At 40.8% G+C, this 5,718-nt stretch overlaps 1 non-coding gene across 1 annotated transcript; it reads left to right on the top strand.

The window, feature by feature from the left end:
• The first annotated feature begins 212 nt into the window (after positions 1–212).
• LOC147826371 (small nucleolar RNA SNORA40) lies at positions 213–338 on the top strand. Its single transcript, XR_015439655.1, has one exon. It is a non-coding gene; the product is annotated as a small nucleolar RNA SNORA40 (small nucleolar RNA).
• The last annotated feature ends 5,380 nt before the right edge of the window (positions 339–5,718 follow it).

Below are 5,718 nucleotides of genomic sequence, written 5' to 3' on the forward strand. Positions count from 1 at the left end.
AATCAACTATTGACCTTGTATCTGCCATTCCTGGGTAACCTTCTACCTGGATAGCCAGCTTCTTTATATTAAAGAATTAACATATTAAAGATAGGGGGGCAGATTATATGTGTCATGAGCTTTGTGTTTGTATACATTTTTCTCCCTCTATTTGAAATTGCTCCAGAGTTTCTAAAAGAATTTTTGCTGTTTCAAAATATCAAATCCATCCTAGCATGGGTGTTTTTGCTTACCTTGTAGACAAAAACTTATAGACAGGTGCAAAAAAAAAATTCCACATTTCCAACCCAGAACCCATTGTTCAGTAATGAATTTTAATCCATGTAAGAAAGAATATTATGAAGAAAAAGAAAAAGAAAACGCTCTATCCATTTTTTTCCAAGGTCCCTTCAGGTCGACATATTTTTAAAAAAGAAAGACTTTAACTTGTCACTCAGCTCTCACTTTGCATGAATCATAGCAGACTCTACATGGGGAAACAGCCTAGTTCTAGGAAATGGTAACAGAAGCTGAGGTTTGTCACCTTCCTGGCCACATTTCAAATCCCACTTGGGTGCTTGTTTGGGGCCATGTGATGGTGCATCCTTGACCTGGTGTGGACTGAGACACTGGGCTATGGTCATCACAATGGACAGATGCCCACATCCCAAAGGCAGCTGCCTGTATGATGAGACCCTGGACAGAGGCTAGAACAGAGAAAAATCTTTACTGAGGTGGCCTCTTTGTCCCTTCAAGATGCTATTTCTATTTCAGGGATCATAATATAGTAGTAATAATATAAGAGTAGCTAGCATCCATTAAGTACCTAGCTGTAATTATTCTCATTGATGTTGATGCATTTGTTACTACATAACTTCAGTCAGTTACCTATCAAAATACCCTCTAAGCAGCCATTATTCATGCAACAAAGTGTGGGACTTAGAGATCCCACACTTGTGGGGGCAGAGACTTGGGGGTGACCCTTTCCTTTCTGCCACCTCTCAGTGGTTGTGAAAGTCTGAGAAGTTACTTAAATTTTCTAGTCCTCAGTCTTCCTCATATGGAAAATGGAGACAATAATATTATCTGTTTCAGAGAGTTGTTGGGAGGATTACGTAGGACCATGTATGCAAAGCACTTAATAACTTTGCATTTAATTGGCTCAGAGTAAGGGCTTACTGCTTGCCAGTGATCATTAGCTATTAAATGTAAATTCATATTAGCTCCACTGCCATTTTTGAGCATTTAAGAAGATCTGGAACAGAGAGTGATCCCAGCATTCGAGAGACTGAGGCAGGAGAATCACAAGTTTGAGCCTACATGGGCAATTTATTGACTTAGCAAGACTTTGTCTCAAAAAAAGTTGGAAATGTAGCTTAGTGCAAAAGCCCTGGGGGTGGAGGTGGGGAGCTTCTAGGGCCAGGTTTCTCTGCCTTGAAGAAAGGCAGGCATGGTTGCATACATCTATAATCCCAGCATTTAGGAGGACTGCAAATTTGAGGCCAGCCTGAGCTATGATATAGCAAGACTCAGTCTCAAAAAAAAAAAAACAACCTAAAGAACCTGAGCTTTCCATTAGTGATGATGTGGAAGGAAAAAAAAAAAGAATGAATGAATCTCTGGTTACCAATTGATTTATTGCTTATGAACCAGAAGATGATACTCAGGTATCTTGCTTGGCATCATGGTAGATGGAGGTGGTAGTAGAAAGGACACAGTAGGGCAAGATTTTTTTTTTGGCTTTCGTTTCTGCTGTGGATTTAGGACCAAGCATATTTTCTCACCAGCAAGATCAAACAGATGGAAAAAATACTCAGACCAGTGCTTGACATGGTTCACGGCATCCTACTGGATGGCAGGGAGGAAGGAGAAATAAATCAAAGTATTTGCTGCCACAGCCATTCATGTCTGAGAGAACAAGATAACATAAATCTTCTCTGTGAGCTGGGCCTTGAAATAGAGTGAGAAATTGCTGCAAAATGAATATTCAGTCAGGAATGTCCGTGGCCTGGTTTTCTTAAGAATTGAGCTTGTTTGAAGGAAATAGTGGGAGATAGGAAAAAAAAAAAGAGCTTGTCTATGGATTTGATTATCTTTTAGGACAAACTCAGTAATGCTGCTTTTTCCTTCTCCTTTCTATCTGCTTTCCTCTCTACTAACATCTACTGATGGCTAACCCTGTGCCAAGCACTGGGCTACATCCCAGAGGACATCAGCTCATGGATTTGATACAGTACCTGCCCTTAAGTAGAAGCAGTCTAGTGCGAGAGACAGACATGCTGAACAAATGTTTTCACCAACAGTCATTGTGCTAAGAAGGAAAGGGTTCAAATACATAAGGCCAAGAGTGAGGAAGGATCGCCACACCTGGTCTGGGGTTTAGAGCTGACCTCTCATAGGAAGTGGTATTTGAACCAAGGCCTGAGGAGTAAGCAGAAAGTAGCCAAGCAAAGAGTGGGTGGTGGGGATGTGGATGGAGAAGCTTGGTATTTTCGAGAAACAAGGAAATGCCCGGTGGCTGAAGCTTAGAACTAGAAGAGGAGAGTGAAGTGATGTGGGACTGGTGAGGAGGGGAAGGAGCCAGGGCTGGCCTACTTTCCTCTCACATCGTATGGCTCTGTTTACCTCCTATGTGTCCAGTTCTTAGAGGGAGAAAGCAAACTCTTCCTCCCTCTCATGGGGATACAGGCTTCAATGCCAGCGAACCACTCGAATGGCCCCAGGGGAGGTTCCTGCTGGAGCTTTGTAGTGCCCAGTGGGTCTCTGGTTGCTTGAGTCTCTTCTCACTTTCACTGGGGCTGTATGGCCTTTTCCTAGGAGCTTCACTAACCCCAGCACTAAGACCAGTAGCATCCTCACTCAGATATTTCAGGAGCCTTGGCTCAGTTACTTCATGGTCTGGTTTCCCCTTCTTGCAGCCAACATTGTCTGTATTCATGTGTTCCACTAAGAAAACCAAGTCCCCACTTCCGCCCCAGCTCCAGTAATTGGTTCCCTCTCTCGTTATCATTCATCACAGTGAAAACAGCTACCTTCTGTTGGCCCTTATTCAGTTCAAACAGCTAGACTTGATTCTGTGGCTGCCCTGTGTCCAATGCTCAAGGATACAAAGGTGAGCAAAACTGTAAAGGACCCTGCTCTTGAGAATCTACCAATATCCTATGATCTCACCAAATCTTCACAACAAGCCTATATGTAGGAACTATTACTAGTGCCCATTGTATAGATGAAAAAACTGAGTCACAGAGAGGTTAAACAATGAGCCCAATGTCTCATTTCTGATCAATTGGCAGAGCTTGGATTTAAATCTCTCTGAACCCAAAGCCTAAGTTCTTAACCACTACTTTCTGTTCCCTCTACCCACTCCTCTCTGAACTATCCAGAAACTGATTCTTCTACCACAGGGGCCTTATCTTATGTATAGAATCCTCTATATGTCACTCTTCTGCAGCTACAAGTCACTTTGCTATCCTCACAAGCCCTGTTATGTCTTGCAGGTCCTCTCTGTCCTACTCATTTGTTGGCCTAGTTTCTTCCTGTCACCATGTATTTCCCCAGGACTGTGTGGGGATGGAGTTTCACCCATTGCCCAGGTTCAGCCAATGGTCAAAGGGGCAAATTTGTTTCTTTTCTGGAGTTACCAGCCCTTCTCAGTCCACTCCACTTGCCTGCTGCTGACCCTTTGTTTCCTAGCTGGGCGATACAGTCTATGGTAGTTGTGGACACCCAAAGAGCTAATTAAAGACCTGAAGTTCTCCCAACACTTGTGACTTCAAGAAAATATTTCTCAAATGGGATGGCACCATCCTTAGGGGCTGTTTGCTTGTGAGGGTGCTTTTGGTTGTCACAAGGATTGCAAGGGTATGGGGTTGGAGATAGGGAAGTCTGGCATCCTACTGGCTTCGGGTTAGTGTGAGACTGGCTTGTGAGGCAAAGAACTTCTCTAAGATTTGAAATGTCCTACCAGACATTTGCACAGTGAAAATGTTCATTTTCTGAGCCTAGACATTAAATATATATGTGAATTTAATTAATTAATGTGAATTTAATTAATTATATCAATATATTTAATATATTAATAACTATACATTTTATATAAATTATATAGATATATAGATATATGAGAATGCCAAGTTTCCCAGGAATTCTGTTACTATACCAATGTAAAGAAATTTCTAGGACTTGGGCCGGGGATTTAGCTCAGCAGCATAGCTCCTGCCTGGCAAGTTCAAGGTCCTGAGTTTGATCCCTGGTATCAAAAAAAAAAAAGAGAGAGAGAGAGAGAGAGAAATCTCCAGGACTTGACCAAGGCTTGTCTGCCATTTCAGAAAGTGATGTCATTGACAGCAGCACCACACTTTTATCTGATTCATGAGTGACGCACGATAGTATCAGTTTTTACTTGTAGCTATTTTGCTCATGGAAATCTTGTGTATGCCTGTTTAAGTGTTATTTTGAAATAGAAAATTTAAAGTGAAAGTATAAAGACATGTTCAGTTGAAGATTGTCTCACTTCCCTGAAATCTGGATGGACTCATTAAAAGCTCAACATCACTTCTTCTTGTATAGTCATAGTTGCACTTGAGCATTTTTATACTGAAATACATATTAGAATGTAAAGTACTTTCTTTTATTTCTCCTTCATATGACAGGACTTTATATCAACTTTTATAATATATATGGTAGGTGGATTATACTATGTATGAATTTCAATTCAGAACAGTACAGGCAGTATTTCAGATGTACTTGTTTTAAGAAGTGGGTGGGATGGATAATCTCATCAAAGTCTCCTTGGTAATGAAGGGCTCATTTTACTGGTGATTGTTGCTACAAAGATTTTGGTATTCTTCTCTTGGAACTATCTTCGGAGGCAAGGCAGGGTTTAATTTGCTTGCCTCTGGCATTCACTAGTTAAGAATTTTCTAGGGTTTTGCTCATTGCAGAAGATTTTGACTTTTGAAGAGTCCACAATTTTTCAGAGCCAATTCTGTGACCAGTGAGAGTGATCAAGCTGAATGATGATCTTCTTGGTCACCAAATGGTGGGGTCCTTGGGGCAGGAATTGCATTTTATCTCTCTTTGCTGCTCCATTCTCAGCACTTACTATATAGCAGGTGCTCAGCGTGAGTTGAGTAGAATTTTTGTCAGATAAGCAATGTGAACTTGGTGTAAGAAACCTGAATTAATGCATTGCTGTCATACTGAATTTAAGTAACACAGAAGTGTATATCATAACAGAAAGTGGAACCTCCTAGTTAGTAGGAATATTTAAGAGATGGTATGGCCTGGTCACACCCCCTCAGAGTGGATGCTGGTTAAGACCAGCTGGTAAACCCACAATGGCTCATTCTAGTTGAATATTCCCTTTCTGTTCTTTTTGGAAATTCCAGTTCCCACAGGTTACCTATTAGGAGTAAGGGTGGATTTAGAAAGTTCTCTTCTCTCTATAGCAAACATTATTAAAAGTCTGGGGAGTATTCTTTCAGACTTGAAATGTGTCCATGGAAGTCAGGGCAGGGAAAAGGGCTTGTTCTTGATGAATGAGACATATTTTAATGTATTTATTCAGCATATAAAAATGAGATTTATATCATAATACTGTTCTAAAATGTATTCTTTTTCACTTCCTATTTCACAACACATTAGAAGCACTTTGCAATCAAGTGTTTTGAGTAGTTGACGCTGCAGGAAATTCCAAAGTGCAAGTTGCCAAAAGTGTTTTGAAGAAAGGAGTAGATT

Source organism: Heterocephalus glaber, unplaced genomic scaffold, assembly GCF_053883595.1.
Source record: "Heterocephalus glaber isolate CG9 unplaced genomic scaffold, H.glaber_assembly_v1.0 deba00001472, whole genome shotgun sequence".
NCBI classification, from domain to species: domain Eukaryota; kingdom Metazoa; phylum Chordata; class Mammalia; order Rodentia; family Bathyergidae; genus Heterocephalus; species Heterocephalus glaber.